The sequence below is a fragment of the Schistocerca americana genome, chromosome 3, assembly GCF_021461395.2.
Source record: "Schistocerca americana isolate TAMUIC-IGC-003095 chromosome 3, iqSchAmer2.1, whole genome shotgun sequence".
NCBI classification, from domain to species: domain Eukaryota; kingdom Metazoa; phylum Arthropoda; class Insecta; order Orthoptera; family Acrididae; genus Schistocerca; species Schistocerca americana.
The window spans coordinates 827,926,861-827,951,268 of record NC_060121.1 but is presented as its reverse complement, the minus strand read 5'-3'; the positions used below and the strand labels follow the sequence as shown (position 1 = coordinate 827,951,268).

Sequence of the window (24,408 nt, the reverse complement as noted above, 5' to 3'; positions counted from 1 at the left end):
GCATACTGAAGGAAGAACGTAAAATCAAGAGAAAAATTCTCAGCCCAAAGCTGACAGAAGAGGGTTAACAGATTACACTCTCGGGTAACCGCAGAGAAGATGCCAAACCCAGCAATAAATGTCAGAAAAAGAAGGTTAAAGTTCACATCAGCAGGCTACCATCAACAAGACTCACCAACAGAATTCTGACATGCATAGAAGGGGTCAAGTCAACAGCGGTCTAAGGCGCTGCAGTCATGGACTGTGCCGCTGGTCCCGGCGGAGGTTCGAGTCCTCCCTTGGGCATGTGTGTGTGGGTTTGTCCTTAGGATAATTTAGGTTAAGTAGTGTGTAAGCTTAGGGACTGACGACCTTAGCAGTTTAGTCCCGTAAGATTTCACACACATTTGAACATTTTTTGGTGAAGTCAACAATACCATGGATCACACAAGTCAAACTTGACTAGAAAGAGAACAAATCGATGCAATAGAAATTGAAGACATATACAGATACAAGATATATAAGTGGAATGTTAGGACAGAGAACAAAGCCCCAAAGAAAACTGGGACAAAGTGGATTGAAGAGAGAAAAACTCCATGGAGAAAAAATTAGAGAATTGTGGAAGATGGAAAAAATGCTCAAATGAGTTAGAATGCTTTGCGTTATCCTACAGAGTCTCGATGCAAATAATACTAATAACAGTACTACTACTACTACTACTAATAATAATAATAATAATGATAATAATAATAAAGTCTATTGTTGAAAGGCTGTTCTGAAAGTATTAGTATGTAGTGTAACCTCATGCGGGAGTGAAATGTGCACTACAAACATACCGACAAGAGGATTTTCAAATGTGGTGCTACAGATGAAAGCTGAATATTAGAGCGATAGATCGGACAGATAACACAGGAACTCAATCTAACTGGGAACGTCATAAATTTGAGATACAAATGGATTAAAGTGAGAGATCGGTTGACGACACATCCCGAGGCAAGGAAGCTTCGGATCGGCAATTAGGGGACACGTCGGTGTATAAATTATAGAGGAAGACCAGAGCTTGACTACAGTATGCAGGTTCAAATGGATGTAACGTAATTCTGCAAAGATAAATACGCTGAACAGGCTATACAAGCGAGGAGCGCCGCAAAAGGCTTCGGACTGAAAACCACAGCGGCAACAAAGGATGGAGCTTGGTGCACGTTGAGACAGGAAATCGCTGTAGTAACTGGCAGGGAAAGGTTTGTAAGGACCTCATATATTTTCTGCTATTGAAAATAATCCACCTGTACTGTTCTGGGACAAAGATGAATGAGCGCACTGCACGAGCAGTGAATAGAATCCTTGAACCTGTGGTTGACTTACTAGCCAGTCAGTTGTGCGGTGTTGGACACACTTATTTGAGGCGTAGTAGCACGCAGTTGAGTTTTTCAAAGAATGATACCTGTTTTCTGTGAATCTGGGAGGAGCTATCTAGAATACATCATTATGGAGATGAAAATTGACATATAATGCTTTCTTGTTCATGTGATTGACAGAGAAGATTTTAGAGGAATGTCTATAATTCCTTTGTAATGAGAGAATTTTGTAGGAGTCTTCTTCTGTTGTTCAGTCCATTTGTCAATAATCAGAGTTTGATTTCTCACAAAAGCAAATCCAACCACCATGATTCATAGTAAAGTTCTGGACTTTTGTCGCGTGTGCATTGCACCTTACGCCACACGAAGCAAGAGATTGTTGTAGTGTAGATTATTTATCGTTAGCTGCTACATCTGCTGATTGGTATTTGTTTTCGAGAACATCAGTACTCCAGACACAAAAACAGCATGCTGAGCAAGAGGTAAGTCACTTTCATTTCAGGGTAGATCTCACTTGCATTCTTGTGCAAATAGGGTGTAGTCAGGATTGTGAGATACCGTGTTAGCAAGTACATTAACCTTCGGTGAACAGTGTTGTTAATTTCAAACAGTTATTTACTTCTGCGTAGAGCAATTGTTCATTTTGCGTGAATATTTGTAGTCTAACATTGCACTTCATATCACGCATGTAACGTGCTTCGGTACTGAGTTTCCTTTATATGGTTTTCATTGAGCACACGATTAGGTTCCTTTGGCATTTAAGTGGATTCATTTTCTTTATTTCAAATTTTGCATTTCATTAAGTTAAAAGTTTTATTTAATGACATTGTTCACATACGCAACATAGGGCCAACCAAAAGTCAGTTTTGCTCAGCAATTAAATAGGTTACCTAAAGCACATATTACGTGAGGAGAGAGTTTTCAGAATCAATTTATTCAGTTTTCTCACATTCAGACAATTTTTTTTATAGAAAGCTCATAGGTTGATAGGGGCTAATGGTACTGATTCAAAACCGTTGATTGCTGGAAAGAACCACTACTTTCAAAAATAATATTTACCTTACTTTTAATAGTATGGAACATCCCTCCCTCACCTTCTATTTTCGCTTTTGAGTAAATAAATGTTTTGTAGCAATGCATCTTGTAGTGACTAAATGTCGAAACTGAAGTGAATTTATTTGTGTTTAGTTCACGTATTCGTTTTGTGGTTGACAAGTTGTTCAGTCACACTGTCTGTTTCCAGTAATGCAGTTTTCAATTTACAGTTTGTAATGAATTTACATTTTGTGGATTTAGCTGTATCTAGTTCGAAATGGGAGGATACAGAATTTAAATAACGCCCAAGATAATTACGCAATTCATCAATTAACGCTCAGCGTGTGCCTGTAAACGAGACTGATTAGACAGCCTGTCGTTCTAAAGTGAATGCCAGCAAAATGAAGCTTTGCGAATTAATTAAAATGTGCAAATTAAACAAAATTTTTTGTTTAGTTATAAGAACAGATTAAAATCTAAGGAGTGTAGCAGCACAGTCGACGCTGTTTGAAATGTGTTTAGACTTGACTTTGAAACGATCCGTCCCTCGACTCCGCTGCCTTAAACTACGCCCTACTACTGATGCGTGGCGCGCGACTCGACTTTGAGTCGTAATTACTTTTTGATTATCAGCTGATTTGCTGTTGTCCACCACCTTTTCCTATCTTGATCTCAGCTACCCATGTCAAGGTAATCCCTATACTCAACATGCTCTATAATCAGTGTTCCGCATTCTAATCCTTGTCTGACCCTAATATTTTTCCTCTCTACTGCTACTTCCAGCACCCAGTGAATTATTCCTTGATAGTGCAGTATATGTCCCACTAACATTTCCTGTCGTCTGTTAGGGGATTCTTGCTTCACAAGTTGTTTTTAGTACCAACTCTTTCGGTGCTTTACCCGTCCACTTAATTTTTTTTTACATTCTTCACTAACACACTCATATTTCAAGCGCTTCCAGTCTCGTTCCATGGATTTATGATAGTCCACGTTCCACAACATATTACATCAATGAACACATTCCACAACGTATTACATCAATGAATAGGAAAGGAAACATTAGTTGGAAAACTCGTATCAATCCTCGGCCCTGGAAACTTTGAATAGACCGATACCATCCGTCAGCTTCGACTCATGACATCATCTGAATGTACGTAACCCATCCACTGAAACGTAATATGCGTGCAACAGGAGCCATAACAAGACTTACAGCTATTCTCATTTACATCACACTCGTTAGTACTACCTCGAAACCAAAGTATCACCTCCCGACGTACGTCATTAAAACTCGGCCAGCCACCCCGACGTACAATCCAAAAACGTCGTAGGAGAGAACTAAATATCTACAGTGCTTTATTTTGTTTGTGTTTTTGAACGTATGCCGTCACATGTACTGGACCAAAACCAATGTCCGGTATTTACATTATTATTATTAATGTTATTATTATTTGTGAACAGGCCCATTAGCACTATATAAAGTACTTAGAAGTGAGCATTTGCCGTTCTCTGTGCCCACATTTCTTTCATTCTATTCCTGTTGGCTTCCTTTCTCTCTTCTGACCATGTTGTTTCAGTCTTCTTCTTTTGTTTTTTCTCTTGGTCAACTTGCTATTTATGTACTATGGACCTGACGATTTCACGGTCTTGGGCATGTTCCGGAGTAATTCTTGCCAGTTTCAGATCTGTTTTGAGCTCACCAACCCATTTCATAGCGTCCGTTTTGGCTTTGTTCCTACTGTCAAAAAAAAAAAAAAAAAAAAAAGTAAGGACTATTTGTTTCGTAAGTCTATCTTTCTTTAATGATGAAAGAGATATACCACTGTGAGCCGCAGGACGCAGGAGGGCATTGAAATATTTCAGTGTCGACAAGTGATAATTTGTGCGGAGCTGGGACTAGAACCCGCATTTCCCGGTTTACACGAGCGGCCACCTTAGCCGCCTGGCTACGGGAGCACACCTCTGGCACACTTCAAATTCCCAACTTGCCGCACACTACTTAAGTAGCACTCGCGCTGTCCAACTCTCCTCATGGCTCGCAGCATGCGGCATGAGTCCCGCCAAAGGTCATACCCAGGTTGAATCTACACTGAAGACATCGTGAAATGCCATCAAGGCATACGTATTAGTATGATACAGGGTGTAACAGGTGTAAGTGCAGATATTTCTATTGGTAACTAAGGACGGTGAACTGAAAAACATTACATCAGTACTTGCGTCATTTGCACACAAATAATTATTGGTTTACGGGTATCAAGTTTTTACAGACAATTTTAAAACTGGGCAACCATCTCAATACCCGGACGGCAGCCACAGGACACGCTTCGATGACGACACATGGCACGCTCGTAGCATATGTTGCCAACTGCTATGTTGGTACAGATACAAATGAGTGTGTCGGCTTTTGTCACTACTGGACCTAGTACCTCAATGAATAACACCTCTGAGGTGCATTTCGTTGTTTGATGTAGCCCGACAAGAGCATATTGTAATGGGAAAGTTTACAGTTAGAGACTTAACGCAGACATGAAATTCACCATTGACGATGGTCTTTTTATCAATTGACGATGGTTTTTTATCAGTTGAGGAGGGTTGAAAACTTTACATAGCCACGCCAACTGTTACTCTGCGGAACTCTGTAACTTACGATATACCATTTATATTTACAGCGGAAGATCGAACTTGAAAGTTGCGAAACCCATAGTGTGGGCTTATAAGTGACATGAACAAATACAGGTACAGCAGACCATTGGACATTTCATTCAGTTTCAATTTAATAGCTTTAGCACCTCTGTTAAAAAAGGAAAGAAAAGAAACTGTTCGCTGTACGAATTGTCAAGCAATCACGAATCATGCTTTTAGGGTGAGTAGTAACTCCAGGTAGATGTGACAAGAGCAAGACATTAATGCTTATTGTTCCCTGGGCAGCAGATCAGATGTTGAAGTGTGGATGCATGGATGCCAAACAGTTAGTCTATACTGACAGGCTAATGCACTAGGTAGTGCATTACAGCCATGCAGGAAATACCACGCCGTAAAGTTTGTGATGTATTGAGGAGAGACTGTTCACTACGGAAAAAGAAAGTCACTGCACTGATGTGTGTACATGTTAAGGTCGCCCGTATAAAAATATCTGCACTTCTACCTGTTACACCCTTGTGTGTGGTTTCTGTTCTTTTAGACTATGCTTATTTGGTTTCAGACACCATAAGGCTCGCAAACAACTATATGCTTTATGCGCTACTGGCCATTAAAATTGCTACGCCAAGAAGAAATGCAGATAATAAAAGGGTATTCATTGGACAAATATATTATACCAGAACTGATATGTGATTACATTTTCACGCAATTTGGGTGCATAGATCCTGAGAAATCAGTACCCTGAACAACCACCTTTCCCAGTAATAACGGCCTTGATACGTCTGGGCATTGAGTCAAACAGAGTTTGATGACGTGTACAGGTACAGCTGCCCATACAGCTTCAACACGATACCACAGTTCATCAAGAGTAATGACTGGCGTACTGTGACGAGTCAGTTGCTCGGCCGCCATTGACCAGACGTTTTCAATTGGGGAGAGGTCTGTAGAATGTAATGGCCAGGGCAGCAATCCAACATTTTCTGCCGGCCGCGGTGGCCGTGCGGTTCTAGGCGCTTCAGTCCGGAACCGCGTGACAGCTACGGTCGCAGGTTCGAATCCTGCCTCGGGCATGGATGTGTGTGACGCGCTTAGGTTAGTTAGGTTTAAGTAGTTCTAAGTTCTAGGGGACTGATGACCTAAGATGTTAAGTCCCATACTGCTCAGAGCCATTTGAACCATTTGAACATTTTCTGTATCCAGAAAGGACCTGCAACACGCGGTCGTGCATTATCATGCTGAAGTGTAGGATTTCGCGGGGATCGAATGAAGGGGACAGCCACTGTCCAAAGTGCCGTCAACGCGAACAAGAGTTGACCGATACGTGTAACCAATGGCACCCCATACCATCACGCCGGGTGATACACCAGAATGGCGATGACGAATACACGCTTCCAATGTGCGTTCACCGCGATGTCGCCAAACACGGATGCGACCATCGTGATGCTGAAAACAGAACCTGGATTCATCCGAAAAAATGACGTTTTGCCATTCGTGCACCCACGTTCGTCGTTGAGTACACCATCGCAGGCGCTCCTGTCTGTGATGAAGCGTCAAGGGTAACCGCAGCCATGGTCTCCGAGCTGATAGTCCATACTGCTGCAAACGCTGTCGAACTGTTCGTGCAGATGGTTGTTGTCTTGCAAATGTCCCCATCTGTTGACTCAGGGATCGAGACGTGGCTGCACGATCCGTTACAGCCATGCGGATATGATGCCTGTCATCTCGACTGCTAGTGATACGAGGCCGTTGGGATCCAGCACGGCGTTCCGTATTACCCTCATGAAGCCACCGATTCCATATTCTGCTAACAGTCATTGGATCTCGACCAGCTCGAGTAGAAATGTCGCGATACGATAAACCGCAATCGCGATAGGCTACAATCCGACCTTTATCAAAGTCGGAAACGTGATGGTACGCATTACTCCTCCTTACACGAGGCATCACAACAACGTTTCACCAGACAACGCCGGTCAAGTGCTGTTTGTGTATGTGAAATCGGTTGGAAACTTTCCTCGTGTCAGCACGTTCTAGGTGTCGCCACCGCTGGCAACCTTGTGTTAATGCTCTGAAAAGCTAATCATTTAGGTATCACAGCATCTTCTTCCTGTCGGTTAAATTTCGCGTCTGTAGCACTTCATCTTCGTGGTGTAGAAATGTTAATGGCCAGTAGTGTATAATTCTAAAATAAACGTAGATTCCGCTGCTTTCGAAGCCGTTTCCACAATTCGGTCTCCATAACGCAACAAATCGCGCAAAATCAACAGTTTGGCATACGGAGCTGAGCTGACAAATGTATGGTGTTATTTAGAGACTATAAAGGCTTATCAGCACCCACCTGGATAGAAAAGGGCGTTAATGCACCACTTCTGGGACACAGGATGGGTAGCCTCCCCTAGACATAGGACCCATATTGCGGATTAACGACGAGGGCTGGCGCGCCGGACATCCTCGATGTAGTTTTCAGACGGTTTCTCACAACCAACTAGTGAATACCGGGCCTCAGATGCAAACTACACGACTATTTAGAAAACGTTCTCACTCTTGAACAGACTTTCTGTGGATACAGATAGATGGGGTGCAGAGATACCGTGTGGAGGGGAGTGATGGTGAAGGGCCACTAACATTGCCTCAACTCATACAATGAAGACCCTGTAGTGGAAATGGGAAAAACCAAAAGAAGAAGAACATACGGTCTAACGAGTTAGTGTAATGAAAATCTAATTTTAGTAGAGCCATCAGTAAAACGTTGCCAGTTCTAAGCAAAGAACCAGAAAGGTGGAAGGAGTATATAGAGGGTCTATACAAGGGCGATGTACTTGAGGACAATATTATGGAAATGGAAGAGAATGTAGATAAAGATGAAATGGGAGATACGATACTGCGTCAAGAGTTTGACAGAGCACTGAAAGATCTGAGTCGAAACAAGGCCCCGGGAGTAGACAACATTCCATTAGAACTACTGACGGCCTTGGGAGAGCCAGTCCTGACAAAACTCTACCATCTGGTGAGCAAGATCTATGAGACAGGCGAAATACCCTCAGACTTCAAGAAGAATATAATAATTCCAATCCCAAAGAAAGCAGGTGTTGCCAGATGTGACAATTACCGAACTATCAGTTGAATAAGTCACTGCTGCAAAATACTAACACGAATACTTTAGAGACGAATGGAAAAACTGGTAGAAGCCGACCTCGGGGAAGATCAGTTTGGATTCCGTAGAAATATTGGAACACGTGAGGCAATACTGACCTTACGACTTGTCTTAGAAGAAAGATTAAGGAAAGGCAAACCTACGTTTCTAGCATTTGTAGACTTAGAGAAAGCTTTTGACAATATTGGCTGGAATACACTCTTTCAAATTCTAAAGGTGGCAGGGGTAAAATACAGGGAGCGAAAAGCTATTTACAATTTGTACAGAAACCAGATGGCAGTTATAAGAGTCGAGGGGCATGAAAGGGAAGCAATGGTTGGGAAGGGAGTGAGACAGGGTTGTAGCCTCTCCCCAATGTTATTCAATCTGTATATTGAGTAAGCAGTAAAGGAAACAAAAGAAAACTTCGGAGTAGGTCATAAAATCCATGGAGAAGAAATAAAAACTTTGAGGTTCGCCGATGACATTGTCATTCTGTCAGAGACAGCAAAGGACTTGGAAGAACAGTTGAACGGAATGGATAGTGTATTGAAATGAAGGTATAAGATGAACATCAACAAAAGCAAAACGAGGATAATGGAATGTAGTCGAATTAAGTCGGGTGATGCTGAGGGAATTAGAATAGGAAATGAGACACTTAAAGTAGTAAAGGAGTTTTGCTATTTGGGGAGCAAAATAACTGATGATGGTCGACGTAGAGAGGATATAAAATGTAGACTGGCAATGCTAAGGAAAGCGTTTCTGAAGAAGAGAAATTTGTTAACATCCAGTATAGATTTAAGTGTCAGGAAGTCGTTTCTGAAAGTATTTGTATGGAGTGTAGCCATGTGTGGAAGTGAAACATGGACGATAAATAGTTTAGACAAGAAGAGAATAGAAGCTTTCGAAATGAGGTGCTACAGAAGAATGCTGAGGATTAGATGGGTAGATAACATAACTAATGAGGAGGTATTGAATAGAACTGGGGAGAAGAGAAGTTTGTGGCATAACTTGACGAGAAGAAGGGACCGGTTGGTAGGACATGTTCTGAGGCATCAAGGGATCACAAATTTAGCATTGGAGGGCAGCGTGGAGGGTAAAAATCGTAGAGGGAGACCAAGAGATGAATACACTAAGCAGATAGAGAAGGATGTAGGTTGCAGTAGGTACTGGGAGATGAAGAAACTTGCACAGGATAGAGTAGCATGGAGAGCTGCATCAAACCAGTCTCAGGACTGAAGACCACAACAACAACATCAGTAAAATGTTAAACTGAACAGTGTTTTGCGCATAATATAGTCGATCGGCCTCGAAAGGTGGCCCAGCGCTACCAACTTTGAGTTCGGCGTGCGACGCAGCTACGTGTCTGAGGCACACGCAGTTGCGGAGAGTGGTCCCGAGCCGGCAGGGTCTGAGGGCAGATCGCACGCCGCCATGTCCTTTTGTGTGACTGCGAGAATGTTGCGGGGCGAGGGATAAAGGGCCCGCCAGGTGCGCGGGGGCGGCCGGGCGGCCAGCAGGCACCTGGCGGCCGCTGCCGCTGCACAGGAATGCCAACCTGCCCGCCGCAACTGACGCGCCGCGGGCGCCCCGATCCTCACCGGCGCGCAGGACCGGTTGCGTAATGGCCGGCATTCCCGCCGGACGAGGCATCGCCGCTATGATTTACCTACTCGATCTCTGTATCGCTCACCCCCACCACTAGCAGAGTTCTACGATACAGTCCCTGCTTCTAACGTGATTCGCTACCCAGAACACCACCGACTGTTTCCTAACGGCCAAACAGTCAGTCTCAATACAAATTTGATTTAATTTTATCCATTGTTTTTCAGTGTTTCGTCCGCGACTGTTTTACTTTCGTAAAATGAAGAACAAACCGCCTTCAGTCACAAGTTGCGTTTATTTATTGCACTATGCATTTCGTGCCCTGGAGGCTCATCTTCAGGTGCTTTTTAGTGATTTACATCAGGTTTTTTAGTTGTTTGCCTGTTGATATTACATTTTTGTTTTACAACATGGTATATTGTAGATATAAGCGTTAATAATATGAAACTAACTTACAGTTTGACATTGTATGATGTCTGCTTCTGTTGTGCAGTTGGTATACACAATACACATCTTTAATTTTGCAGTCTTTATCGAAAATCGTAACTAAGATTTAAATCTAGAAAGGACAGAAAAGAAAAATTCCTCCTCCTAAACTGTTTCTAATAAAGAAAATACACCTAATGTAAAAGTTATCAAAGATACACTCACGAGCAAAACAGTATAACTAAAGGTCTGCGCGGATAAGAAAAGTGCAATCCGCATCAGCAAGGTCCTAATCCGCAACTGCATCCGCATCCGCAGCAATTAATGCGCATCCGCATATATTTAAGTTTTGAATGAGTAATTAATAGTAATAGACAGTAGTACTTAGAATTATGGTATATAATGACATAGTTATTGTTAGGGTGACAACGTAACTAATTTTGACTTCTTAAATCACAGGAAATGCTCTATACCTACTCTAAAGCAGACCATTCCAAACAGGAAAGCATTGGCGCTCCGGAGCACACACAGTAGCAGCTCGGATCTCGTGAGATTGGAAACGCTATTTAAAAAAATAAAATTCAATGTAATAGTATTAAATGATGAAAATACGTGTATAGAAACAATTATATTTCGCTGTTCTTTTGCCAAGGCAGCTGAAAATGACGATGGTTTTAAACTGTTACTAGCACATTGCATCATTTACCGACAGTTTTTTTGTACTCACTGCTTGGATGAGTCAGATTTTGAAGCCATTCATGTCAGCTGATGATTATATCATAGCTTACGCGTTCAGTCCTCGTCATTTCCAGGTGAAAATATTTATAGTATTAGGCCTACACTGCAAAACGCTGGCGCACCTGTGAAAAATTTAAACTGCCAGCAATAATTGACGTTGTCTGGAAGAACGGATTAGGCGCAGGTCTCTTGGGTACAGCTACGTCGGTCGTAGCCAGGGGCTGAGGACAACAGACATCCGCTCTACCCGGGCCCTACAAGATTCCAAGAATGTCAACAGACTTGATGTTTTCAACTAACATTGCAACATACGTACTGGGCAGATGCCTTGCTCATTATCCGCAGATGAAGCCATTCATGTCAGCTGATGATTATATTATAGCTTACGCATTCAGTCCTCGTCATTTCCAGGTGAGAATATTTATAGTATTAGGCCTACACTGCAAAAATGACTGTAAAATATATCCGCGGATTTCCGCATCCGCGCAGACCTCTAAGTATAACCATCTAATAGCCTGTTTGTCGATCTTTCAAACGAAATACATCACCGATTCTGCGTATCAGGGATCCGACAGTGCGCTGGTAAGTTTGTGGAGCTATGTGGCATTAGATGACTACTCAAAGGGCATGTAATTCGCGTAAATAACGGGCCACTGACATGCGTACGCAGTTCGCTGTAATGTTCCTCAAACCACTGTAGCACGGTTCTGACTCCGAGATATTGACAGTTATGATGCTGAATGATGACATCGTCATCGGGGATATCAAGCGTGAAGGGAAGCAGGCAGTTCGCAGCTGTCAGCGTGTCTTAGATTACCACCACAGGTTCCATGCAATCGCAGGAGAATGTCTCCCATAGCATAACACTGCTCCCACCACCCTGCGCCCGTGGCGCGCTGCACTTTTCCACCCGCCATACACCTCGATGGCGGGGTTTGTGGGGATGACCATCGACCTTGTGTATAAAAAATTTCATTTATCCAAAGAGCCAACACGTTTCCATTGATCAACAGTCGAACAGCAGATGGTTTCGTGCCGACTGCAATCGTAATTGATGATGTCGTTGGGTCAACATGTGAACACGTAGGGGTGGTCCGCTGCGGAGCTCTATGTTCAACAATGTACGATAAACGATGTACTCAGAAACACTTGCGCGTGCACCAGCATTGTGCTCTTTCGGCAGATATGCTACAGATCACCATCTGTCCTACTTTACAGAGAAGACATGCTTCCGAACCCCATGTTCCGCGAAGAGTCGTGGATGTCCAACCATTTAGCGCCTAGTGGTAGCTTCAATGTCTTTCTACCTCTTTCCGTAGAAGCTCACGACAGTAACAATTCAATATTCGACCAGCTTTGCCGTTTTCGAGATACGCGTTCACAGGCTCTGCGTAAAAATAATCTGCCTTTTGTCGAAGTCACTTGCCTCAAAAGATTTCTCCATTTTCAGCCCATATATTCGCTATGTTGGTCCCCTGCTCGTTTACATACTTTTGTTACCGCGTCACGTTCCCGCAACAGCACTACGCGGCATCCAACGTCGAACTGCGCAATAGTCATATTGTTCCGACGGATCAGTGTACAATTACGGAAAAAAGTTTCAGCTACACATAATTAATGTAGAGTCATGAAATTTTGGGAATAGATTTGTCTATTACGACGTATTTAAGTAATTAACTTCCCAAGATCATAGGTTAACGTAAGTGCGAAATAAGCCACTACAAATGTGAAATGCTGGTAACCACTGGAATGCTGAATGCAAGTATGCAAATGTGCATACACTGTGTTGTACAGGTGCGCATTGTCAGTTTTAGTGTTGATGGTCCATCCATACTACACTTTGTCGGTCAATACAAGAACGATTAATGTTGTTTATGGATAACGTTGGAGTTGTCCTCCAATGATGTCCCATATGTGCTCGATTGGAGATGGATCTGGTGATAGAGCAGGCCAAGATACCATGTTGACATTCTGTAGAACGTGTAGGGTTACACCAGCAGCTACGTGGGCGAGCATTATCTTGCTGGAAAACAATGCCTGGAATGCTGTTCATGAATGGCAGCACATCAGTCGAATCATCAGATTGACGTACAAATTCGCAGTCAGGGTGCGCGAGATCACCACGAGAATTCTCCTTCTAACATACACTCCTGGAAATTGAAATAAGAACACCGTGAATTCATTGTCCCAGGAAGGGGAAACTTTATTGACACATTCCTGGTGTCAGATACATCACATGATCACACTGACAGACCCACAGGCACATAGACATAGGCAACAGAGCATGCACAATGTCGGCACTAGTACAGTGTATATCCAACTTTCGCAGCAATGCAGGCTGCTATTCTCCCATGGAGACGATCGTAGAGATGCTGGATGTAGTCCTGTGGAACGGCTTGCCATGCCATTTCCACCTGGCGCCTCAGTTGGACCAGCGTTCGTGCTGGACGTGCAGACCGCGTGAGACGACGCTTCATGCAGTCCCAAACATGCTCAATGGGGGACAGATCCGGGGATCTTGCTGGCCAGGGTAGTTGACTTACACCTTCTAGAGCACGTTGGGTGGCACGGGATACATGCGGACGTGCATTGTCCTATTGGAACAGCAAGTTCCCTTGCCGGTCTAGGAATGGTAGAATGATGGGTTCGATGGCGGTTTGGATGTACCGTGCACTATTCAGTGTCCCCTCGACGATCACCAGTGGTGTACGGCCAGTGTAGGAGATCGCTCCCCACACCATGATGCCGGGTGTTGGCCCTGTGTGCCTCGGTCGTATGCTGTCCTGATTGTGGCGCTCACCTGCACGGCGCCAAACACGCATACGACCATCATTGGCACCAAGGCAGAAGCGACTCTCATCGCTGAAGACGACACGTCTCCATTCGTCCCTCCATTCACGCCTGTCGCGACACCACTGGAGGCGGGCTGCACGATGTTGGGGCGTGAGCGGAAGACGGCCTAACGGTGTGCGGGACCGTAGCCCAGCTTCATGGAGACGGTTGCGAATGGTCCTCGCCGATACCCCAGGAGAAACAGTGTCCCTAATTTGCTGGGAAGTGGCGGTGCGGTCCCCTACGGCACTGCGTAGGATCCTACGGTCTTGGCGTGCATCCGTGCGTCGCTGCGGTCCGGTCCCAGGTCGACGGGCACGTGCACCTTCCGCCGACCACTGGCGACAACATCGATGTACTGTGGAGACCTCACGCCCCACGTGTTGAGCAATTCGGCGGTACGTCCACCCGGCCTCCCGCATACCCACTATACGCCCTCGCTCAAAGTCCGTCATCTGCACATACGGTTCACGTCCACGCTGTCGCGGCATGCTACCAGTGTTAAAGACTGCGATGGAGCTCCGTATGCCACGGCAAACTGGCTGACACTGACGGCGGCGGTGCACAAATGCTGCGCAGCTAGCGCCATTCGACGGCCAACACCGCGGTTCCTGGTGTGTCCGCTTTGCCGTGCGTGTGATCATTGCTTGTACAGCCCTCTCGCAGTGTCCGGAGCAAGTATGGTGGGTCTGACACACCGGTGTCAATGTGTTCTTTTTTCCATTTCCAGGAGTGTATAACTTCAGGTGTAGGCCCAGTGCGTCTACTACGCACACAGGTTGGTTGCTAGCCCTCAACCTCTCTGCCTCTAACCAACATATGTCCATCACTGGCACCGAGACAGAACCAGCTTAGCTCAGAAAACACAAAAGACCTCGACCCAGTTCTCCAATGACCTCTCTCTTGACAGCACTTAAGTCGGAAAATGGCGGTGGTCTGGGGTCAATGGAATGCACGCTACATGGCGTTTGGTTCGGAGCTGTCTTTAAAGTAATCGATTTGTAACAGTTGGTTGTGTCACTGTGGTGCCAGCTGCTGCACAAATTGCTGCAGATGCAATATAATCGGCCAGAGCCCTACGCCGAACACACCTCGAGGCCGTCCGAAGCACGGTCTCCTTGCGACGAAAAGTCTCGCGATGACCGCTGCGAGCATCAGGTTCAATGGCTACGTCCCTGCCAAGTCTTTCTGCAACATTTCTCATAGCTCTATTACACGATCTCGTTGAAACTCAGTGAAAAGTTGATAAGCACGCCTTTGTTGCCTTATAAAGGCATTCTTGACTAACATCTTCTCACCACGTCCAGTCTGGTAGGTAACTAACGCTCACAAGCTTTACAGCGTGTGTTTAAAGTGAACCTGATTTGCATCCTCATAGTGGCGCTGCTAGCACCACTCTTGTACGACCTGGGAGAAATTTTAATAGACATCATCTTTCAGGTGTAGAAACACGCCTAACAACTTTCTTGAGGGTATTTTCGTTCTCGTCGTTGCAACTACAAAAACCTCGCATCTTTTGTAGTTGCGACGACAGAACGAAAATAACCTCAACAATCGTAAAGCAACTACGGACAATATGGCGACAAATGAAAATCAAACAACTTTTGCTTATGTCGGACAGTTCCTTCTTGGCCCTGCGATTTTTTTCCCATCCATCAGTGTATTTGAAATTCTTCATTGCTACTACACTACTACACTACTACACTACTAAAAATTCTAGTAGGCATATTCAGAACCGTGGCTGCAGCATGTCTATATGATATGTGGCTGTAGCTTAGTATACGAGCTACAATTTAAAACAAACCGTTACCGGTTTCGGATTTATTACACGTCCACCTTCAGATGGCTCTTGCAGGTTTCCTTACTTTTCCGCTGAAGCCTCATTTTGTACTCGATACTGGCTTTTTGCGCAAAGGTAAATTCAGTTTTTTTGTTCAAAATTCGAAAAACTTATGTTGTTTCTTATTTGACTTTCAAGGAAACTTTCATCAATGGTTTTAATGTTAGTAAAAAACGCAATGCGGCGACTACTCACGTATGGTATACTTCCGTGCGAAGAATTCCTCGTGTATTTGTGTTATGTAAAAATTTGTGTCAACTTTAAAATGCATACCATGGTCTTTTGATAAATTAGAATCCGACGATGGTTTGTTGTCAATAAACTTTTGTAAGACATACCTGTGGCAGGCTGAAGTTTAAACTATAAATACATAATATCAAAAATGCACATTTATTTTACCACTTGAGTTTGATTTATTTATTTAAAACATCAGTGCTCCGGAATTAAACAACTTTCTCAATTTTGGTTTGCTTCTAGGTGATATAGATTTTACTCATGGCATTTTTGTCTGATTTCCACTTGCATTTGGAAGTCTCGTCTGCTTGTGCACTTTCTAGGCTTTCCTGCGTTTTGTCACTGATGTTTTCGCCCTAATTTCTAATTGGCTTGCAGCGTTTCTTCACGCTAGACACGACAAAATATTGCGCCACTGTCGTTTATTTCTATCAGTTCAGTTTTTTCATGATTTCCGTGACACTCTTCCAGGAGTCAAATAAAACCGCGACCATCCGTACTCCGCTCCTTGTACACGTTCAGTATACGCAATTACTCCGATTTTGAACGAGCCTCGCGTAATCGCGCAATATTCTAGGATGGGCCGCACGAGTCTATTGTATGGGATCTCCCTTGTAAACTGATCACATTTTCTCAATATTGTACCAGTGAACAGAGATCTGCCATTTGCTTTATCTACGGGTTATAGTGTGCGATCATTCCATGTCTCAACGAATTGTTATATTAAGGTATTTCTATGTAGGGACTGATTCTTATTCATATTGTAGACATACAGTGATACTAAGCTCCCGCATTTTGTGCTTGAAACATTGTACAGACATGCAATATCACTGAAAGTGCAGTGCAATCCTCTACGCTATCTTTAAAAGAAGGCACCACCCATATACACTCCTGGAAATGGAAAAAAGAACACATTGACACCGGTGCGTCAGACCCACCATACTTGCTCCGGACACTGCGAGAGGGCTGTACAAGCAATGATCACACGCACGGCACAGCGGACACACCAGGAACCGCGGTGTTGGCCGTCGAATGGCGCTAGCTGCGCAGCATTTGTGCAACGCCGCCGTCAGTGTCAGCCAGTTTGCCGTGGCATACGGAGCTCCATCGCAGTCTTTAACACTGGTAGCATGCCGCGACAGCGTGGACGTGAACCGTATGTGCAGTTGACGGACTTTGAGCGAGGGCGTATAGTGGGCATGCGGGAGGCCGGGTGGACGTACCGCCGAATTGCTCAACACGTGGAGTGTGAGGTCTCCACAGTACATCGATGTTGTCGCCAGTGGTCGGCGGAAGGTGCACGTGCCCCTCGACCTGGGACCGGACCGCAGCGACGCACGGATGCACGCCAAGACCGTAGGATCCTAAGCAGTGCCGTAGGGGACCGCACCGCCACTTCCCAGCAAATTAGGGACACTGTTGCTCCTGGGGTATCGGCGAGGACCATTCGCAACCGTCTCCATGAAGCTGGGCTACGGTCCCGCACACCGTTAGGCCGTCTTCCGCTCACGCCCCAACATCGTGCAGCCCGCCTCCAGTGGTGTCGCGAAGGCGTGAATGGAGGGACGAATGGAGACGTGTCGTCTTCAGCGATGAGAGTCGCTTCTGCCTTGGTGCCAATGATGGTCGTATGCGTGTTTGGCGCCGTGCAGGTGAGCGCCACAATCAGGACTGCATACGACCGAGGCACACAGGGCCAACACCCGGCATCATGGTGTGGGGAGCGATCTCCTACACTGGCCGTACACCACTGGTGATCGTCGAGGGGACACTGAATAGTGCACGGTACATCCAAACCGTCATCGAACCCATCGTTCTACCATTCCTAGACCGGCAAGGGAACTTACTGTTCCAACAGGACAATGCACGTCCGCATGTATCCCGTGCCACCCAACGTGCTCTAGAAGGTGTAAGTCAACTACACTGGCCAGCAAGATCTCCGGATCTGTCCCCCATTGAGCATGTTTGGGACTGGATGAAGCGTCGTCTCACGCGGTCTGCACGTCCAGCACGAACGCTGGTCCAACTGAGGCGCCAGGTGGAAATGGCATTGCAAGCCATTCCACAGGACTACATCCAGCATCTCTACGATCGTCTCCATGGGAGAATATCAGCCTGCATTGCTGCGAAAGGTGGATATACACTGTACTAGTGCCGAGATTGTGCATGCTCTGTTGCCTGTGTCTATGTGCCTGTGGTTCTGTCAGTGTGATCATGTGATGTATCTGACCCCAGGAATGTGTCAATAAAGTTTCCCCTTCCTGGGACAATGAATTCACGGTGTTCTTATTTCAATTTCCAGGAGTGTACAAGCTAGCTGTTATGTGACTGAAATAACTGTACAATTATGCAAGGGTCACAAGAAGAGTAAGATAAAAATCTAAATGAAGGTGACGAAAGGCATCAAAATCTACACAATTCTTCTATTTCGCACATTACTATACAATTGTTTTCAACACGTAACTGTACTACCCTTCGTGCACTCTAGTAGACAGGTGACTGCAGTCCTTTGAAGGTAGCAGAGGTATGCACTTATAATTGTAGAACAATCGAAAACGGCTAAGACGAATTATAATTGGGGTCAGGAAAAATAAAATTTATGCTGATAGTTCAGCTCGCGTGCTCCAAAAATTGCCCAAGTCAAAAAAGTTGATAATGTTTACAGTAACGTCGTTTCGGATGCGTGGAAACACGATGAAAACCGATTAAAAAACATAGAAAGAAATCGTTTTCCCCATCACACAGAAATTTCATGCAATGGATCAAATGGAACTTACTCTTGTGCATCACAAAAAGGAGCATCAATTATAAATAACTAGCATAACAACGAATGCATCAGTTTTTTGCAAATATTTATCTTGCATTTAATAACTAGCAAATTCATCAAATTTTATTATTTTTTATCTAAATATTCCTCTCATATTTAACAACTGCAGTCACAGAGGAGATAGCGTATGTAAGGCAATGGTAGGCAAGATTATAAATTCAAAATATTTTTTAAAGGATCTTATTGTTAGTTAAGCTGCTGTGTTAGTCAAAGTTTAACACGAATGAAAAACGTAGTTCACTGCATCCTGATCCTCTGGCTAACAATATTTCCGAAAGTCAGTATTATAATAATATGCGTCAAAATATTGGTCAGGACATGCCCATTATTTAATACACCTTTGATGAATTTGTCTTACTGGCTTGGTATTAATGGTGAAATGTGCTTAAATGCGGCAAAAAGCGTTTAAATATGGCGCAACCGTAAATCTGTTACCACAGCCTTCATTTGGCGTTCACACTGTTGGGTTCGCTAACTCTCACAAATTAGCATCTTTGAACCTCACCAATATCTTGCGCTACACTACAGATCAATCTGCCACCACAATCAAGATTATAGATAGGGGATCCAACATCGCACTCTAGCTTTTAATTCCACTACGTTCCTCCACAACCGACGTCGCTATCGCAGGCCTATGTGATAACGCTCGACAATGAAGTAGGCAGTTCGCTTCCTGATATGTAGGAGAGATTTTCACTGCCAGTATTTGGCCGGCAAGGTCGTCAAGTTCCTGATGACCATACATAGTATCAATATACTGGATTAAATTCGAAATCTATACGCAGTGTCTCAGCATGTGACACTGTTGATGGTAATCCTTCCGTGAGATGGTCCTAATAAAAGTAGGCTACGATGTGTGATAAAAAAAAAGTTACGGGAATTTTTGTTTTTCTTAGAATATCTTTATTTATTCATCAACATCAGCTTTGTACTTATCAAGCAATCCCACTCAGATAAATGCATTTGTGCCTCAGATTTTCCAATCTTGAAACCACTTCTGGAACATACTTTTCGTTATGGTTGTAAGAAAATGAAACACCTACAGCCGTCCTTAAGGTGTCGTTTATTATGTAGCTACCAGTTTCGGCCCTTCAATGCGCCGTCTTCAGGCCTTAGTTTATGCTGAATAGGTCACTAAAGACCTGAAGATGGTGCATTGGAGCGCCGAAACTAATAGCTACACAATAAAAGACACCTTAAGGCCGGCTGTAGGTATTTTATTTTCTTACAACAGTGACCGGCCGAAGTCCCTCAGACCTCCAACCACAAGGATGGACATACAATCTTCGTTATGGTGTTCACCTTAGTCAGCCATTCCGTTTTTATCTCATCAATGGTGGCAAAATGACGTCCTTTCCTGGGGAATTGAAAGAACTTTTAGGGGGGCATGATCGGCGAACAGTGTGGCTAAGACAACATAACGATTTTGTTTTTCGCTAAAAAATCACGAACAAACAGTCAGGCGTGAGCGGGAGCATTATCGTGATGCGATTTCCACAATTGCCACAATTCTAGTCGCTTTCTTCGGATTACTTCACGCAAACGGCGCATAACTTGCAGATAGTATTCTTTATTGATTGAACGACTATATGGTAAGAATTCAGGCTGCACTGTCCCACTGTAATTGACAGAACAATGAGAAGAACCTTCTCATGTGATAGAACTTGTCGATAAATTGGGACGATTGGGCCATACTCGTACCTCTATGTTTCGCCACCTGTTACAAGATTCTTTAGAAGGTCTGGATCGTTGTCTTCATACAGCAGTTTGTGAGCGATGTCCACGCGACGTCGGTTTTGGCCAAAATTCAACAGTTTCGGAAAAAAGTTTTCCGCTACACAAAACATCCGAAAAGTTGCTTGGCATGAGCCAAAAGATATACCAACATCATCAGCAAGTTTTCTGCTGGTGATTCTGCAGTTTTCCAGAACCATTTTCTTTATTTCCCCCACATTGTCGTCAGTAATCAATGTGCTAGAGCATCCAGGTCTGTCGTCATCTTCAAAGTCCTCTAGACCCTCTCTGAAACGTTTATACCACTCGTAAATTTCTATACTGTCTTACACATAGCAGATTCGCCAAAAGCCACAGTTGACATTTCGAATGCGGTACTGGACTCTTTCCCATTTTTTAAGCAATACTGAATGCATAATTTTAATCCATCTTTTTCGAAAGCAAAAAATTTTCCGAGCACTCGAAAATACGTATAACTTTCCGCCTGTCAACATTAACTAGTATTCAAAACAGCTGAAAACGAAAACGCACATCAGGTACAAGCGTACCAACAAGATAATAAAAATTAATATCGGGTGTATAAAGCCCACGAAACTAAAAAATTGTCGTTACCTTTGGATTACACATCGTATGTGCAGGTACAAATTCACTCATCTATTAGTCTTCTGTTCTCAAAAGATATACTAAAGATTTATCTCTCGCAAAGAGGAAAATGACTCTTGTGCTTCACTCATCTATTAGTCTTCTGTTCTCAAAAGATATACTAAAGATTTATCTCTCGCACAGAGGGACAAGACTCTTGTGCTCAGAGGAAGAGAAGCCTTTCCGATGAAGTACTTGAACCCACCGTTCAGTTCTCTATAAGTTTATAACAGTTAAAAATTTTGTACTGATATCATCTAAGAAAAGCGCCGAAATCGTTAGACAAAGCGATAGACTGTTTTACAAGTGAACGGCCGCGCGAGATTACCCGAGCGGTCTGGGGCGCTGCAGTCATGGACTGTGCGGCTGGTCCCGGCGGAGGTTCGAGTCCTCCTTCGGGGCGTGGGTGTGTGTGTCTGTCCTTAGGATAATTTAGGTTAAGTAGTGTGTAAGATCAGGGACTGATGACCTTAGCAGTTAAGTCCCATAAGATTTCACACACATTTGAATTTTTGACAAGTGAACGACTCAGCGCAAGCAACAGAAGAGGCGCGCGAAAAGCGGGTTGCGCTTGGCGGCGTGTTTGTACACAGCCTGCGACGCTTCTGGTACTCACATCCACTGAGCGACATGTCTGGCAGAGAGCGAGAGACGCAGTCTGGGCGGCACTACATCCAGCAGGAGCACCAGGCAGCACGTCGCACACCACACGTACATACAGGCTCCACACTCACATCGCGTCACGGCGCTAGGCGTCCCGGTGCCCGGTACACACAGTCGCAGAGCGCGCGCGTCGACCGTGCGGACGAGTGCGCAGGCGCGGGCAGACTGCCTGCACCGCCGCCTCCTGGCCGCAGCGCTAGTCCGGGTGTTCGAGAGGGGGAGGGGGGGGGGAAGAGAGGAGGGTGGGGGAGTCTTCCCCACCCCTACACGGCTAACCAGCGTAACGACTGCACCTCGAGGCCCGGGGCCCGGCCGCCGAGAGACCAACGGCTCTGATCGCCTGTTCGGCCATCAGGGACACAAAGCCGTGATACCCTCCGCGGTCAAGGCCGCGTTACCGGCGCGCCTTCTCTGCCAGGGCTCCAGAGCCTCGCTATCAAGTTCCAAGATCAAATAACGTTGCTGCCCACTTACTGCGCATTTCTTCTAATGATTGCTTTTAAAAGATTGATATTCACTCATTCACTTGCAGTGAACGTTTAAAAGTTGAACATTAAAAAAAAAAATTAAAATGTATTCGATGCATCAGGAAGGAATTATCCGAATGGGATGGAAATCGGTAGATGTGACGTGTATGTGCAGGCAAACAAATGTTTGCAATTTCAGACAAATCAGATGTTTAATTCAAAACGAAGAGTTTCGCAAATTAAGCAAGTCAATTACGCATTTATCCACCTCTGGCCCTTATGAAAGCAGTTATTCGGCCTGGCATTGACTGGTAGAGTTCTGGATGTCCTTCCGAGGGATATCGTGCTAACTTCTGTCCAACTGGCGAGTTGGATCGCCAAATCCCGAGTTGTTTGGAGGGCATTGCCCATAATACTCCAAATTTTCTCAAATGGGGAGTGATATGGGTGAGCTGATGATAGTTCCGACAAGCATGAAGAAAAGCAGTAGAGTCATTCGCCGTTTGCGGACAGACATGTTGTTGTTGTTGTTGTTGTGGTCTTCAGTCCTGAGACTAGTTTGATGCAGCTCTCCATGCTACCCTATCCTGTGCATGGTTCTTCATCTCACTCTGCTTAGTGTCTCTTGGTCTCCCTCTACGATTTTTACCCTGCACGCTGCCCTCCAATGCTAAATTTGTGATCGCTTGATGCCTCAGAACATGTCCTACCAACCGGTCCCTTCTTCTTGTTAAGTTGTGCCACAAACTCCTCTTCTCCCCAATTCTGTTCAATACCTCCTCATTAGTTACGTGATCTCCCCATCCAATCTTCAGTTTTCTTCTGTAGCACCACATTTCGAAAGCTTCTATTCTCTTCTTGCCCAAACTATTTATCGTTCATGTTTCACTTCCATACATGGCTACACTCCATACATATACTTTCAGAAACGACTTCCTGACACTTAAATCAATACTCGATGTTAACAAATTTCTCTTCTTCAGAAACGCTTTCCTTGCCATTGCCTGTCTACATTTTATATCTTCTCTACTTCGACCATCATCAGCTATTTTGCTCCCCAAATAGCAAAACTCCTTTACTACTTTAAGTGTTTCATTTCCTAATCTAATTCCCTCAGCATCATCCGACTTAATTCGACTACATTCCATTATCGTCGTTTTGCTTTTGTTGATGTTCATCTTATATCCTCCTTTCAAGACACTGTCCATTTCGTTCAACTGCTCTTCCAAGTCCTTTGCTGTCTCTGACAGAATTACAATGTCATCGGCGAGTCTCAAAGTTTTTATTTCTTCTCCATGGATTTTAATACCTACTCCGAATTTTTCTTTTGTTTCCTTTACTGCTTTCTCAGTATACAGATTGAATAACATCGGGGAGAGGCTACAACCCTGTCTCACTCCCTTCCCAACCACTGCTTTCCTTTCATGCCCCTCGACTCTTATAAGTACCATCTCGTTTCTGTACAAATTGTAAATAGCCTTTCGCTCCATGTATTTTATCCCTGCCACCTGTAGAATTTGAAAGAGAGTATTACAGTCAACATTGTGAAAAGCTTTCTCTAAGTCTACAGAATATATCATGCTGAAATGTAAGCCCAAACTGGCTTGTCATGAAGGACAATAAAACTGGGTGTAGAATATCGTCGACATACCTCTGTGCTGTGATGTTGCGGTGAATGACAACCAAGGAGGTTACTGACTTGCTCAATTCGTGCAGCTCTTTCTTTTCATCCAGTTGTTTGTCCCTACCGATTTCTATTACATTCGGAAAAGTACTTTCTGCTGCGTCTATTTTTCTTTTCCTTAGAGTGTATTTCTCTCACATATACAAGTCTTTTGGTAGACTGTTTCAGTGGTTATCTGTTTATGGTATGAATAAAAACATAACGTAACCAATCGCTAATTTTTTTTCCAAGACATTTTGTCCATCATCAGGAGGAAGATCAGGAGCATTGCTTCTTAGAAACCAACGCTTTCGAAGTATCTCCAGTCCCGTCATCTTCGTTGTGTCCTTACCTACAGAGTACTGCATCTGAACTTAATTGATTCACCATTTGCAAACTTTCATAAACAGTGAATCTGTCAAGTTTTATTTATATTTATAGGTGTCCCCGCCGGCCGCTGTGGCCTAGTGGTTCTAGGCGCTTCAGTCCGGAACCGCGCTGCTGCTACGGTCGCAGGTTCGAATCCTGCCTGGGGCATGGATGTGTGTGATGTCCTTAGGTTGGTTAGGTTTAAGTAGTTCTATGTCTAGGGGACTGA

General features: G+C 44.3%; 1 protein-coding gene across 1 annotated transcript in view; it reads right to left on the bottom strand.

The window, feature by feature from the left end:
• Positions 1-21,830, bottom strand: part of LOC124605202 (kazrin) — a 1,111,833-nt gene extending 1,090,003 nt beyond the window's left edge. The window contains exon 1 of the mRNA XM_047136736.1: positions 21,634-21,830. The gene's annotated coding sequence lies outside the window, so the exon portion shown is untranslated. The remainder of the gene's footprint in view (positions 1-21,633) is intronic.
• Positions 21,831-24,408: the final 2,578 nt, after the last annotated feature.